This window comes from Ursus americanus, chromosome 22 (assembly GCF_024610735.1).
Source record: "Ursus americanus isolate L20-20 chromosome 22, mUrsAme1.1.p, whole genome shotgun sequence".
NCBI classification, from domain to species: Eukaryota; Metazoa; Chordata; class Mammalia; order Carnivora; family Ursidae; genus Ursus; species Ursus americanus.
Genome location: NC_142148.1, coordinates 1702064 through 1717570, shown reverse-complemented (window position 1 = coordinate 1717570; position 15507 = coordinate 1702064). Strand labels below are relative to the sequence as shown.

The 15507-nt window shown below is 61.6% G+C and overlaps 1 protein-coding gene across 1 annotated transcript in view; it reads left to right on the top strand.

Moving 5' to 3' along the window:
• Positions 1 to 14345: 14345 nt before the first annotated feature.
• The window catches only part of OSBPL2 (oxysterol binding protein like 2), a 40432-nt gene continuing 39270 nt past the window's right edge, over positions 14346 to 15507 (top strand). Inside the window, exon 1 of the mRNA XM_045795208.2 lies at positions 14346 to 14475. The gene's annotated coding sequence lies outside the window, so the exon portion shown is untranslated. The remainder of the gene's footprint in view (positions 14476 to 15507) is intronic.

Sequence of the window (15507 nt, the reverse complement as noted above, 5' to 3'; positions counted from 1 at the left end):
TGGGAGCCTCCTTTCCAGCCTGGGTATCTCCATCTTGGAACAGGGACTATGTGTTGCTCACCATACAGGATGGTGGGCCAAGTCAAGGGAAAGTCTGTGTAGAGGGCAGCCCCTCTGTAGTCTCAGTGAAGCTGGGCATGGTTGTCCTTGTGGCCATCAAGATTCTGGAGTCTTCCCTGGCAGTCTTTGGCCCCACAGCAGCTAGAGAGGCATGGACTCAGTTCGGACACTGGCACCAGGGGACCAGCTGTGTGACACAGATGAGTTATGTGTTTCTCTGAGTGTGGGGATCTTCCTTTGTAAGCTGAGGCCATCAGGAGAGGGAGGGCCAAGGTTGACCCACAAGTTTGAGGGTGACCATGGCCAAGGCTGATGAGCGCATTTACAAGCATGACCTCATGAACTCCCATTTGCCCTCAAAGGTAGGTAGGATTGGAGGTCCCTTTGTAGAGTGAGGAAGCCACCTACCCAAAGTCACATGAGACCAGAAGCCCCTCACTTAATGGCCACATTCTTGGCCCAGCTCTAAGATCAAGGTCTCTGAAGCCAGCCTTGACCTTGGCTGGACAGAAGCCTGATGTCCTCTGGGCTGGGCCCAACCTGGCCAAGGCAATTTGGGTTGAACGAGGCAGGTCCTCATATGGCTATCCACAGGATATCATACCACGGGGGCTCTGTCCCAAGTAGTGAGTTTCCAGGTCCCTGGATGGCAGAGAACCCTCTAAGACCCTGGGAAAGCCTGGTGAGGGTTGGGGGACAAGGACAGGCCCCTACTCTGGGCTCACCAAGACCCTCACAGAGAGAGTGGCCTGGGGCTACAGTTTCTCCATTTGTTGAAACAGCGGGCATTCGGTGCGCCAAATGTCTGGTCCAACAAAGAGACCATTGAGCAAATGCCCCACTCACACAAACTCTAGCCAGATTAGCAAAACCAGATCCCCCACAAACCCCTCACAGAAGAGGTAGTTCACCCACTGATTGATTTGTTCATTCATCCATTCGACGAGGTTTTATTGAGCACCTACTGTGTACCAGGCACTATACTAAGTTGTCCTAATGGAGGAAGGCAAACACTACGCAGTAAAGAAGCCACCCATGTCCTCTGGTTTTAAGAAACGAAGCAAGGCGGGGGACGGAGAATGCCAGGGCACGGGGCTGGGTCAGCCGCGGGGCGTGCCACTCAGCTCTCCTTTCAAAAAAGTGGGGTGCAGGGGCAGGAGTGTTTGGACTTGCTGCTGAGTTGGGGCCAAGGTGAGGCACATGCCCTCCCAGTGGCGGGGGTGGGGGGCTTTCAGCGCCTGGTGGGACGTGTTGCATGAGCTGGAACATGGCTCAGATGAGAACATCTACAGCTTCCGTGGCACTGCCCAAAGTCTGGGGGGGGCCGGGTCCTGACCTATCAGGGTCAGAGGTGGAGACCAGGGCTCTGGGCTGGACCCATGTGGATGGACAAGTGACTCTAGGCACTGGTGTGAAGGGTTTTGTATCCCCAAAAATGGCATGATAGCACAGAGTGGTCACATCAGAGGCCACGTGTGGGCCAGGAGTATGGACTCCCACCTGCCCAGGATGACCTGGCGACTCCCACCTCTGAATGTCTGACCTGCCAGCCACAGACACCAATGCTGAGCCCCCAAAACGGCCCATTCTTTGTGGGGAACCTGGTGGCAAGTGGGCTACATTGCACCCCTTCTGCCCCGGGGGTCTTCACAAAACTTGCTCAGGTGTGGGCTTGTCACCATGACCCAGGGCCTCATGGAAGCCTGATCCAGGGACAGGGAGGCCCACACAGCATGGCACCCAGCCCACGGCCCACCTCCCAGTGAAAAACCCATAGGTTGCCTTGCATGCTGCCCCATCCCGATTCACTGGAGTGGACAGCCTTCCCGTGAGGATGGGCGCTGTCCCTCAGGACGCAGTATAGTGAATCGGAGAGTTTTATATGACACCACATTTCCAATGGGAAGAGAACGAGTGTCCTAGACCCAGTGGCCCACTGAGGAATGAGTGCCCTGCCCACCCGGGGCTCTGCAGGGTTACAGGTCCCTCCCCCGTAGGGCACACTCTCACCGGGAGGCATGGCAAAGAGCCCGTTGAACAAGCTTCCACTGCCTCCCTGGCGTTTTGAGCCCCCGGAGCCCAGAGAGGAGCAGACAACAGGAGGAGTCACGGCTAAGTCAGCAGGAGGAGGTGGGGCTGCTGGTACCTCAAGTGGCCCGGGGTCGGGGGTGGGGGGGACACGTGTGGAATGCAGGGCCCTCCTGGCGCCATGGTGCCCCCTGCATGACTATTATGTGCGACGACAGCGCAGCTAGCCCAGCCCGAGGAGGCTCGGTAACCAGGGGCTCAGCCCCTCAGGAATGAGGATGTGGGTCCCACCCCCAGGTAGGCCCCCAAGGCCTGCAGAGGTGACAGTGGAGGTGGGGTGTGGCTGGACAGGTAGTCTGCACAGCGGAGGAAGGAAGGGATGAGCCCCAGCTGAGCCCCGAGAGCAGCTGTAATGACGGGGCTGGTGTGCCTCCCCCCCGTTGGAGATCTCCCCCCAGGAAGAGCGGATGGGGCACCCCTGGAGGAGACCCCACGTGCAGGGGAGACGACCTGTGGGCACAAGGAGTGGTGCTACTCAGCTGTCTCTTTCAGAGAGAACAGAGGACGGTGGTGGGGACTCTATGGGCGGTCTGCACTCTGGGCTCCCGTGGGACGGGCTGAGACTGTCAGGGGTGCACCGTGTCTGCACCCTTTCCTACCCACTCTCCTTCCTGCCCCTCTCCCTGCGTGGGCGTCAGACCTGCACCGCCGTGTGGGAGCGCCCCACCTGCTCTCTTTCCCTTTATCTTTCACAGGTGTCCTCAATCATCTCACGACCCTGAACCCCATCTCGGCGTCTGCTTCCTGGAGGACACAAGTCGACACAGGCCAGGTTCCAATGTTGAAAGGGCGGTCAGTGAGTCTCCACTGAGAAGGGGACTCTTGAGTGAAGACCTACGGGAGGGAGGGTGCAGAGGGCAGCCAGGTGGGTCTCTGAACAGAGCAGCGTTCTGGGCAGAGGGGAGCTCGGGAGCAAAGGGCAAGGAGTGGGAGCACGTGTCTGTGGCTGGAGCACAGAGAAGGGGGAGGGTGTGGGGAGAGAGTTCACGTGCTGCCCCCAGTCACGGTAAGGATGCTGGGGGGGGAACCCAGGAAGGCTCTGGAAGACTGTGACAGCCCCCCTGCTTCAGGCAGAGCGTGCCTCACAGGGCTGAGGGCAGAGGCCACGGGGCCGGGTCCTCTGGGTGAGGGCAATGGTGGCCAGGCAGGGGCGTGGCTGTGGAGGTGGAAGACCTGGCCAGATTCCGGGCATCTTTTGAAGCTGACCCATGTGGTGTGTGACAGAAGGGCGGAGGTCAAGGCTGGCTTCGGGGTTTGGGCTCTGACGGCTCAGAGGAGGGCGTAGCACCCGTGAGCCGGGAGTGCGCAGGAAGAGCAGGTTGGGGGACAATGGGGTGCTCTGAGATCCAGTTGCCCACCGGACATTCCGAGGCAGAGGTTGCCAGGGCCCCCGAGGCCCAGCCCCAGCCCCGGAATCTGCAGCCTGGCCCCGCGTCAGCCGGCCACCTCCTTCTGAGTCTTGGGTCAGAGCTCTGTGCTAGAGGAACAAAGTTGGGTGTTGCCCACGTCAGACCAGCAGGACGCTGTCCCTTGTGTCCTGTGCTGTCACGGGGCAGCGGGCTCTGCCATTAGCCACACTCACTGTGCTGGAAAAACATTTCTCCTTCAACCAACTGCATGCCCGGTGCTGTTCCTGCAGAGTGGGGCCCCTGCCGCGCGGGACGTGGCCCGCTAATGAGGAATAATGAGGGAGCACAGCCACCGAGGGCCAGCTGCAGGGCGGCCGTCCTGCTAGTTCCGGCCAGGCCCATTTGCTAGAGCGCATCTCAGGGCGCTGGGTCTTCAGAGGAGCCGCTGCTGTTTGCTTTCTCTTTCTGCAGGAGCTCATTTGAATATGGGAATGCAGATTTTTCTTTTTTTGTTCCTTGTCTTTTTTTTTTTTCCCTGGTGACATTGTGAGCCAGCTCCCAGTGTGTCCTGATGAGTTCAGGGCCCGGGTGTGATCAGAATGGCTCTGGAGGCCACCAATTTGGAATAAACGCTGAGTCTGATTCCCCTGTCTTTAGGGACAGAGCGGCATTGCGTCCAGGACCCAGGTGGCAGGAAGGAGAGAGCAGACAGGAGAACCGGGGATGTAGTTGCTACAGTTTGGCTGCAAGTGACAAAACCAACTCAGAAAGGACAAAGGGAAAGGGGTGTTTATTGTTGCCTGTGACTGAGAAGTCCAGGGGTGGGTTTCAGACACAGCTGTATCCAGGAGCTCAAAGAACATCTGCTTCTTTCCATCTGCTCTTTCCCTGTAGTCATTATCCCCAGCAGGCAATGTCTCACTAAGATCTCTCCCTACAGCTTCAGGCTGCCCTCCTGTGCTCTCATCTGCTCTGTAGGACGAAGGCGGGGCTGCCAACAGAAACACAGAATGAGCCGCACTGGCCTGGCTCCGACAGTCAGGCACTACTGCCCCAGCTTGCGGTAGCTTTGGCTGGCACCATTAGAACCCCATCCCTGGGGAGGGTAGAGAAAGAATGGCGGGGGGGGGGGGAAGGGTGGTGGTCGGGGAAGCAAAGTCGCCCCCTGCAGCTACCCCAGGGGTCCGGCGGGGGTGCCTCCGGCCCCTCCCCCAATGGGGCCTTTGTTGGCAGTGCCCACGGAGCCCCAGGCTCAGTCCTGGGGGCAAGTAGGCCTGGGCGCTGAGACCTCAATTGGAGGCCCCCCTGAGACAAAGCCCCTGTGGAGGGGTCCTTGGGGCAGGCTGGGAATGCAGAGGGCGCCTTCTCCCCGGGCGTCCATCGCTGTGAGCACAGGGCACAGAGTGAGAGGAGTGAGCAGCGGCATGAGCAGTGAGGGTGGCTCTGTTCCACATCAGACCCAGCAGACCTCGAAGAGCCTGGGCAAGGCTGCTCGGGAGGCCGCCTCCGGCTGGGCCCGCGGGAAGGAAGCCTGCAGCCCTGCCTGGCCTACTTCCTGCTCGCCTGGAGCCTGTGCTGCCAGCTTTGAGGCTGAGCTGCCCCAGCCCCCAGCCTGGTCAGCAGCCCCCAGACGAGCTCAAAGCCCACTGCAGCCTCTCCTGCTCATCCTTCCTGGGAGGACCCCCTCCAGGACCTTTGTCTCCACTGGGGGAGCAGAGAGGCTGAGGGCAGGGAGACGAGCACTTGCAGAGGCTCTGAGGCTGCAGAAAGCACCGTGAATGTGGAGGGCTGAAGGGAGCGGGGACTTGACCCTGGGTCTGAAATGTCCTCACCTTGTGCTCTTTTCTCCCAAGGATGGTGCCTGGGTGGAGATATCAAACACGAAAGAAGGGTAATGTCAGGAGGGCTCCCTGGAGGAGGCGCAGCCTGGAAGAGGTCTGGTCCGAGGGGCATGTGGATAGCTGCCTGGGGAGGGGCAGGGACGGCTGAGGGGCCAGAAGGATAACCAGCACCCTTCTCTGAGCAAAGCGGTGCCTGCACCTTCCAGAAAGCCCCTCCTGCGAGATCCGGGCTGTCTCTCTGGATGCGCCCCGCTCCTGGGGCTGGCTGGTTAGTATTTGCCGAATGAATGAAACACGTTTCATCTGTGCAAGTTCCCTCCACAGGCAAAACATGACTCCATGATGGAGAAAACAGAAAAGAGAGCTCCTCCAGAGCCCTGGGTCAGTCTGTGTGTGGCTGGTGCAGGGCCTAGGGAGAGTCTGGGGGCCTTGGGACCTGGGAGCCTCCGCCACATCCCTGACAGTATTAGGTGGGGCCTCTGTGGCTGTGACCCAGCCCCGCCGCAGGTCGCTGGGCCCGGGGACCTGGACCCAGCACACGCCATGGCTCCCCAGCCAGGGCTGCTCCAGAGGGCCTTTGGACCAGAGCTCACTAGATCAGGTCCCGGATGGTAAATCTCAAACCTCCAGGGGTCTTTGGCCTGGACAGAGGTGGGGATGGGCCGCGCCGACCCAGGGCCCAGCTCCGGGGCTTGTGGCAGTGGGCCAGTGGGGAGGGGTGGGGATGGTGCCCAGGGTCCTCTCCCATGACGACAGCGGTACCCCAATCCCAGAGCTCCCTGCCCAGGACTTGGCCCCTCCCTGCCCTGAGCCAGGCCTTTGTCTGGACTCCTGGCCGGCAGCTGGTCAGTTGCTGGTTGCCATCTGCCTGTCCTTGGAGGTCCTGCCCTGACCGGAGCGTGTTTCTGCTGCTTTCCGCCCTCTGCCCAGCAGCGCCACCATCTCAGAGCATTAGATCCCCGTGCGTCACCCAGGGCTGACCTTCCCTCTCCCTTCGCCGTTCCTGTCCTGCGCTGGCCCTCTCCTCTGATGACCAGGTGGGATGGGCCCAGTGACCGCAGTCCATCTGCAGAGCCCAGGCCTGGAGGTCAAGGCCGGGCAGGCTGGGGCTGCACACAGGGGCTAGCAATGCCTTTTTCCCGACGGCACAGCTGAGCTCAGCGCGGTACTGGTCGGGGAGTCTGTCTGGGGCCGGGGATAGGGTGACCTCTGGGTTGGGCTCACTGAGAGCCGCCCTGGGACTCTGGCTGCTGCAGGCCTTTCCCCCCGACTGGCTGCTGCCCGGCTCCTCTAGTGGGGAGGCTGAGAGGCGGACAGTCCCCATCTTGGACCTCGTCAGGGTCCCCCAAAGCCCAGGTCTGGCCCTGGAACCTGAAGCCCGGCCAAACTTCTGTTCCCACTCCGTGGGTCCCCATGCTGCCCTCCCCACCCCGGAGCCCTCATGGTCAGTCCGGCTCTTCCTCGTCTTGTCCGTGCTGCTCTTGGGAAGCAGTAATGCTGGGCCCCAAGGGGGTGTGTGCACAGTGCTAGCCCCCAGCAGATGAGCATCCCCCTGACCCTGTGTGGAGCCCTGCACCCCGCTTCCTTCCTGACACAGCATTCAGGGGAGCCCCACGGGGCCTGAATGAGGGGCCCACGTGCCTGCTGCCTGGCCCTGGCAAGGAGCCTCTGTGGCCCTGAGGGCATGGGGTGGCTCGGAGGGGGGGGGCTATGTCTGTCAGGAAAACGCCGAATGATCCAAGTGTCTCAGTGCTGGGGGTGCAGGGTCCAGATAAGGAAGATGTTCTCCGGTCCCTGCGGGAGCCTGGTTCCTCCACCAAGGCGACCAGCAGAAAGTGGACAGCGGAGTGTCAGCCCCCAGACCCAGACCAGAGACTTGTCTCCCGCAGGTGTGCAGCGGGGCCACCAGGGTTCTCCCCAGGGCTTGTTACCCCAGTGAGACCCCTGCCCATTCCCTCCCCTCCCCCCGCCCCTGCCCTCTCCACCACCTCCCTGCCCTCTCACCACACTCCCTCACCCCTGCCCTCTACCCCCATCTTTCCCTCCACCCCATCTTCTCCACCCTCCCTGCCCTCTCCCCGCCCCCTGCCCTCTCCCCCAGTCTCTGCCATCTTCCTCCCCCTACCCCCTCCCCCGCCCCTCCCCGCCCCTGCCAGACTCAGCCTGGGTGTACCTTTTCCCTGCACTGCATAATCCTCTCACATTTTCTAAACTTGCTCTGCTGATTTATGCAGAGCTGGAAACACCCATAGGAGGAGCAATGAGCCCTTCCCTGGGCTCTATTTTCCCATCTGTACAGTGGTAACAATACTGGATAAACCACTGGCTAAAAGCCTCCTGAAAACCTCTGGGGCTCCCTGGAGCCCGTCCCCGAGTGACTCACCTGTGCACCATCCAGAAGGGTGGCCCCAGCCCGGGATGCCCCGATGGGGAGTAGAGGGCTCCAGAGGCCTCTCCCCATGTGCGGAGAAAGGTGCTTGGGGACTTCTCCCCGAGCCTGCGTTCCCAGCCCTCGGTTCAGCCGCGCTCCCCTCCACGTGGCCTCAGCGTATGGCCTCGTGACCGAGCCCCTGGTCTGCCTGATGATGCCTAAGTGCCGCGGTGATGTCCCCGGTCCCGGTCATGTGCCCTGCCTGAGACAAGGGATGGGGTCAGCCTGTGGGCAGAGGCCCCGCAAGAGAATCCGGCTGTTCCTGGAGACGGGGGTGGGAGGAGAGCGCCTGCTGCCCGGCTCAGGGGACACGCCTGTGCCCGCCCGCCTCCGCAGGCGCTTCTACACACCTGGGGCTCCTCTGGGTGCCGCCAAGCCCTGGAGAAACAGGCTTGGAGAGACCCCCTGTTCACAAGCAGCAGGGCCCGGACCCGCACGGGCCCCATCGGAACCCCAGCTATCTGCCCAGACCACCTGCACCCCCTCCTGCCAGCAGCCAGGGCGTTTATAAGCACCTACCATGGTCGCGGCTAGGAGCCTGGGAAGCAATGTCACTTCCAAGGCCAGGGGAGTGGGGGGAGGTGCCCGGCTGGCTTTGGCTCTGGTGGTGCCCTGGGCTGTGTGAGTCCTGGGCAGGCCACCTTCCCTGAGCTGGGGCAGCCCTGGCAAAGTTTCCAGCATGAGGCCTCTTCCCCAGAACAAACCTGCCCAGCTCACCCAGCCTTCCACCCTGCCTGGAGGGGACAGAGCTCCCCAGCTGGCTGCGTGCAACTCCCGAAGACCGGAACTGGAGGGGCAGCACCCCTGTACCCTGATTCCTGTACTGAGCCACCTGCAGAATTTGTGGGGCCTAGTGCCGGATAAAAATGTGGGCCCCCGCCCCAGAAATTGACAATGTCAAGCGGCAACAGCAGAGCAGTGAATCGGGCACGCAGCCTCACGTGACAGCACGGTTGCACACCCCTGAGCCATGACACCCCCCACCAGGGGCACAGTCCAGCCTGCCCCTCCACTGCGAGCCAAAAGGCAGGCCTGGGGCGTGCCTGGCACATGGTTGCGAGCTGTCCCCTCCTCTCCCCTGCCCTGCCTTCACCTCCTAGGGATGGCATGGAGGGAGCACACTGACCCCCAGAAGAACCCCAAATGCCCTAGCGTTTCCTATCCAACACCCCCAACCCCACCTGCTGGAGTTAGAGTGCAGCTGCTGGGGGGGGGGTGCCCCTGTGACCAGCTCCTCCCTGGACCCCAGGCTGGTTAAATTGTGCCCCCTCTGACCCCCGAACCTGGCAGCTCCCCTGGCAAGTTAAATTGAACCAGCCCAAGCTGTCCTTCCTCCTGCTTCGGCCCACCCTACCGGTTCCCCCGCACACAGATGTGCCCACACCCCTTCCGTCCCATGCAGACCCCTAGAAAGAGTGGAGAGAGAAGGAGCAGAGTCCACCCTCCCCATCTCCTTGCCTGGGGTCCCCTGTGGCCTCCTGGGCCCATGCCTGCCCATGCGGGCACCCCCGCGCCGGCTCAGCGGGTGCTCCACCGGTCCTGCAAGAAGGAGCCACCTGCCTGAAGTCAGGGCATAGCCAGGAAGGGAACCTACAGGCCCCCGCTGAGTACTTCAGCGCTCAGGGACAATGCTGAGCATCTGCCAGGCACGCGGCACAAGCCGTGTGCAGCAAGGGAGTCGGGGACTGGAGCCGAGAGCTCTCCCTTGGGTCCGGCGCTGCCTTGTCTTCCCAGAGCCCACCTTATGAGGTGTTCACGTCTCTGCCCGTACCCTGGCTGGAGCTGGAGCAGACTGGGAGCCACAGGACTCTGGGTGGTCTCAAGGGTCTCTGTTCAGAGAGGCCAGCAGGCAGGTCCTCTGACCAGCTCCCACCCATAACCTTCTCCCCTGAGTCCTCTGTTTTGTTTAGGCTGGTAATGCACTCAGCTTAAAATGCTGCTCTCCCACCAAGAATGGCATGGGATGCAGTTCTGGCTAGTGAGATGTGAGCAGAAGTGCCTGGTGCTGTCAGGGACAGACCCTCAAAGGGAGCTGACTCCCCTGGTGGGGCAGCACTTCTGTGCTTCTTCTGTCTCTGCCTCCTTCTTCCTGGTCGAATATGCATGAGATGGCTGGACTGCCAGCAGCCATCTTGGGCCATGAGGTGAATGTGAGGATGGAAGCTAGCTCTAGAAAAGTTGCACAACAGGTAGGAAGTGGGTCCTTGATGATGCACGGCCCCTGCCAGCCCTGGACAGCCTGGGCTGTGTCATGTGCAACAGAAGTACATCTCTATCTTGTGGAAGGCTGTGTTACTCTGAGTTTCTGTATATGTACCTCCAGCTAGTCCTAAAGGCAGGCAGCCCAGTTAGTCTGAATGTCCCCCAGCAAAGTGGGAGGCCACTCCGGGATCGTGCAAAACACTCCACGGAAAAAAGGTGCCTAGTTCCAATAAATCCTGGCTCTGCAGCTGGGCCTTCTGTCTCTGGGAGTCTCCCCCTACACCAGAATGATAAGGGCCCTGGGACACCCTGCATTGGAGGGAGACATTTGTTGGCTTTATTTTAATAGCTTTCCCCAAACCTGCTTGACCACGGAGACGTTTCCTCCAGAAACACCTGATAACAGCCAGAAAGGCCTTGGGATTCCATGGCATCTGGTTTGGGAAGGTGCACTCACAGGTGCTAGGCTGCCACTGGGTACATAGTAAGTGCTCAATAAATGCTAGGGCTGCTACTGAAGCTAGAAATGGGGCCTATGTCAACTCTATGAGCATGGAAGTCAGGGCCCCACCAGCCCCCTCATGCCTGCCTGCTCTGGGGCTCTGGCCTCTGCCTTGCCCTTTGTCTTGGCCCCTGGGGGTCAGCTCACTCCTGCCCATTCCTTCCTGGGGCAGACTGACCTCAGGGCCGCCTTCCTCCCCCAGAGTCGGGGGCGCTGCTGAGTCAGGTGGGGTTGAGCCGGGAAGAGCTGGCTGGCAGAGCCACAGCGGTGAGGAAGCCGCGGGGTAAAAAGTTGGTAAGAGGAATGCATTTCTTCTTCTTTTGGCAGAATTCAATGGGTGCAGATTGCTCAGGTCCCAAAGCCATGGGGAAAAAAAAGAAAAAGCCCTTTGCCGCTGCTATTGATAACTTGTCTCTCTTCACGTGGTGGGTTCAAAACTAAAAATACTCTCCTCCGACGACGGGGAAGCCGAGTGCTGTCACGTTGCAGAGGAGATGAGAAAGTTGCATGGGGAAGGATCTGCTTGGGCCACGTGAGGGCCGGGGCCAGGCCTCAGTGGCCAGTGTTCTCTGGCCGCCCAGGCTGCATCCAGAGGAAAGATTCCCCAGCATTCCACAGGAGGGAGTGGAAAATGTCCTCTCCAAAGGCCTGGGGGTGGCAGGGAAAGGAGTGAATTCGGGCCGCGCCCCCCACAGGGCTAAGGCCAGGCCAGCGGTGCTGGGCGCCCAGCACCCTTGAACACCTAGCCCTGTTGGGCTAATGGGGTAGCTCTGGCTGCAGACCTGCTCTGCAATGGGCAAACTGCTCTGCTCCCTGAGCCTCAGTTTCCCCGTCTGAAGGGGGGCGATCATCTCTGTTCTGCCTCCTCGTGGTGAGGCAGACAGAAGGAGGACAATGCAGGTGAACGTGCTTCCTGAGGGCAGAGTCGGGGCACCTGTGCCCACAGCTGGGACCTCTGGAGCCCAGCACACCAAGCTCCGGGCCCACACATCAGCCGCCCACAGAACTCATGGGTCACGGTACCGACTGATGCTCCTGCAGGAGCTGGGAGAGGGAGGATCCGATTCTGGGGTGGTGAGTGATAGGCAGACATGACTGTAGGGTTCGTTCTTGGGCTTGGCCTGGTCTGAGAGCAGTTCCAGTGGGAGCAGATACCCCAAAAGTTATCTACTAGCCCAGCGCTTCTCCAAGCTCTGAGAGCACACACATGGTTGAACCCCCACCAGAGAGGACTCTGGGAGCCCAGCCAGGCCTGAGTGCTCAGGGTGGAGGAGACTCTGTGACAAGCCCCCCCCACCCCTGCCGCCACCGGGCAGGTAATCGGTCAGTTACTATTATGACCCATGAGGCCCCCAGAGGTCCCAGCCGCCCAGGAACACCTGGGCATCTTATTCAGGTGCAGACCCCAGCAGAGAGGTCTGGGCAAATCCCTGCCTTTCCAACAAGCTCCTGGGCCGTGCTGGGCCATGGGTCCACAGAGCCACGCGGTGCCTGGACCACTTCCTCCCTGCAGGCCTGAGGTGAGTCATTTTCCGTGCCTGAGGCTCGGTCTGCTCATCTGCACAGTGGAGCTGACACACGGCCTCTACTCGATTGGCTGTTGCACACGTGTGAGCCGCTGGACCCTGGAGAACACCAACTGTCATCACCACCATCATCACTGCATGGTCCCAAACCCTCTGTCTCCTCTTCTGCTCCTGTCTTCCATCCCATTCTTAGAAAATTTTGTCTTTGGAATCAGCCTCTTGACCTAGTGAAGATCATGAAAACTGCTCCTGATTTGGTCCCATGCACCATCCTTCCAGGCATCAACCAAGAGGGGACCACCGCTCAATCCTGGCCATGAGGAGCACGGAGGACCAGCAGCCAACCCTTGGAGTTCGGGTTATTGCATCTGTTTAAAGGCGGTAAACTGATATCCCAGCTGCAGGGCCCAGTTGGGGTCAGACCCTACCCCACCCCAAGGCCAAGGCAGAGGTGGCCAAGCTCAGCCCTGGGTGGTCCATGGGCAGACAGACTGTCCACTCCAGTCTCTCCTCTGGCCATAGCTCTCTGATGTTACACTCACCCCAGAGGTCATGGCTGAGGGGCGAGCCAGTAGTTTGAGCCAGTAGTTTGAACCCCTCGGAGCATGTCCTTTGCATTAGGTCAGAGTCTTAGAGACTCATCAGGATGGCGGATGGTGGTTTCGGGACCCTGCACTGGACTTGGGCCAGGCCCAGGAGGAAAGCTTCGGAGCATCTCCATGGCAACAGGCCTTGTCCTTGTCCTGGCTTGGGGGCCTGCATGCACCTCCCGCGCCTGCTGGGGTCGGTTTCTTCAGGGGTAACCATGGCAACGCCTTTGTTTCTGAGGCCTGGCCCCGCCCCCTCCCGGTTTCTCTCTACAGCAGAGGTTGGGAGAGCTCCTTTTCAGTCCCAGCACGCCAGCGGCCCCGCCGACAGGGCCCAACCGTGAGCGGGGCCAGCACCTAGGATGGGGGATGACAGGCTTTCTGGGCCCAGAAATGCAGCCTGGGCCCCATCCTGCCAGAGACCCCACCCACTCTCTTGGGCCCTCATCTTTATGGGGCAGCCAAGACCTGCCCCTGCCCTCAAGGCACCCCTAGTCCTACTGGGGGGAACTGTCAGTCCCTCCTCCTTGCTAGAAATGAGGAATCACGTTCTGAGGAGGGAGTGAAGAAGCTCCCGTGGGTCTGGCTTTGTGGAAGAGGCAGCAATGAGCGGGGCCATTTCATTGTGCCACGTGGTCACGGGTAATCTATCGGTACTCTCGGGGTTGCAGGGACCCCCTACTCCTTTGTACTCAAACAGGCTTAAGCAGCAAAGGAAATAGAGTAGCTCATATAACTGAAAAGTCTGGGACAGAGCTTACTTATGGTGTAGCTGTTCCGGGTGATCCAGGAGATCTGTTTTTGCTTTCCTCTGGGCTGGCTTCATTCCCTGGCGGCTCCTCCCCTCATGGTGGCAAGATGCCCACTAGTAGCTCCAGACGTGCATCCTTTTCTCCCCCAGCCCAGTTCTGGAGAGGTCTGTGGGCAGATGGGAGAGTTATCTGGCCTTAGCCCTCCTTCTGGCCCCCAGCATGTCTCAGGGCTGACCCTCATTGGCCAGGACAGCGTCTCTTGCTCACCCCTGAACCAGCTGCTGTGACTCTGAGCAGCTAGGCTGGCTCCTGTCACTCCAAACCAGACCCATGATTTGAATGGGATGAGTGTGGGAGAAGTCTGGTTTGTGAAGGAAAATCTGGGTGCTCATAGGCTCAGAGAGGTTATGCAACTTGCCCAAGGCCACACAGCTGATAAGGATGCAAGCTCGGGGTCTGAGTCCAGAGCTTCTGGGCTCAATCACGGAGCCACTACAGATCAGTGGGTTTTAAACAGAGGACTGAACTGCCAAGGATGCAGAGGATAAATTGGTGCCGGGTTTTGATGAGACATGAATGGTATGCCAAGGATGGTGGACGATGGGGAGCCCTGCAAGACGCTTGAGCTGAGGGAGACAGCTTTGAGAGGATGACTCCCGTCTCCGCCCGTCCCTAGCGGTTGGGAGCTGCGGGCGCAGAGGTACCTGCCCGCGGAGCGCCCCCGCCACCTGACCCGCGGTTTGTAAACTCAACTCGTCCAGCCACGCCCCTTCCTCCCTCTCTCCCGCCCCTTTAGGGTCAATATCTGCATAACCCCGCCTCCCCCTGCTGTGACTGGCTGTCCATGGCGTCACTCCTGCGCGTGGGCGGGACTCCCGAGGGGTGGTTGGGAGGGGTGCCTTCCCGGCGAGATGATTAGCATAGGCCCGCCTCCCGGCGCGGCCCTCGGGCCGGGCGCTGATTGGGCGGGCGGCGGCCGACGCTCTGGCGCCGGGCGCTGCGAGTGGCGAGCGCGGGCTGTCAGTCTGCCCGGCGGCCGGCCGCACTTCCGCCTCGGTGTCAGCGGGTCGCGGGCCTGCGGGGCGGGGGCGGGGTGGGCGGCGAGGCTCGGCCGGCGCCAGAGAGACTGCGGTCCAGGTGAGCGGCCCGGGACCCCAGCCCCGCGTCGGCGGGGTTCGGGCGGGCGTCGGGCGGGCGGGAGGCCGGGCGGGGCCGGGGGTAGGGGGGAGGGGAGCCGGAGCCCCGCGCCCACCTCCCGCCGGCCAGGCCCGGCCCCGGCCCCCGCCCCCGCCCGCCCAACCCCGGCCAGACCCCGCCGCCTGCCCCGCCGGCCCGCCAGTCCGCGGCCCCGGGAAAACTTGGGAGGAAAGTTGGCGGTGGGCGGGGGGCGGCGGGGGCCCCGCGTCGCCGGGCAACTGCGGCGCCGGAAGCCGGGTGGGCTGGGAGGCTGGGGCGCGCCGGCCGGCCCCGCTGGGGGGCTGGCGGGCGGGCGGGGGCGCGTTCGGGGGTCGTACGCGCGCCGCCCAAGGGCAGCGTCTGGCGGGGACCCGGCCGCCCCGGCGACCACCTGTGGGAGGAGGGCTGCGGCGCCCCGCGCTTGGCCGGCCGCCGTCGTGCTGCGGGCGCTCCTGGCCCGGCTCCGGTGTCACCCAAGTTAGACGTGAGCTCTGGTGGCACAGCGAGCCTCCGGACTTGTTGAGTGCACGCGCAGGTCAGGGCCCTGGGCAGGCGCGGCTCGGGCTTCCCGCCTGTGCTGGAGGAGAAGCCGGGGCGGGACGGTGCTCCCGGGGAGCCGTGCTCACATCCCCGGGTCTTTATTCTGAATGTTAGTCCAGGACCAGCTGCCGGCCGGAGCCAGCAGCTGCAGCGTTAGCCCCTTTTCAGGACCTCCTGGGGGCACCTGGAGACTTGGCCTCCTTCAGTTCGGTTCAGCGGGCATTTCTGCCAAGCCGGCCGCCTCCCCTGCGGACTGACCCTTCCAACCTAATGGGGATGTTGGGAGGACACAGCCCTGGGGCTGCAGGGGGACCCAGGTCCTCTTGGCTCGTTATTGGGCAGCAAGGTGGAAGGCCCTTCCTGATGTTGTCTGCTGGGCGGTGCTTTCCCCTCTCCCCTAGCTGCAGTTCTTTTGGGACATGTGTCATTTACCTGCAGGGCTGATGAGCACAT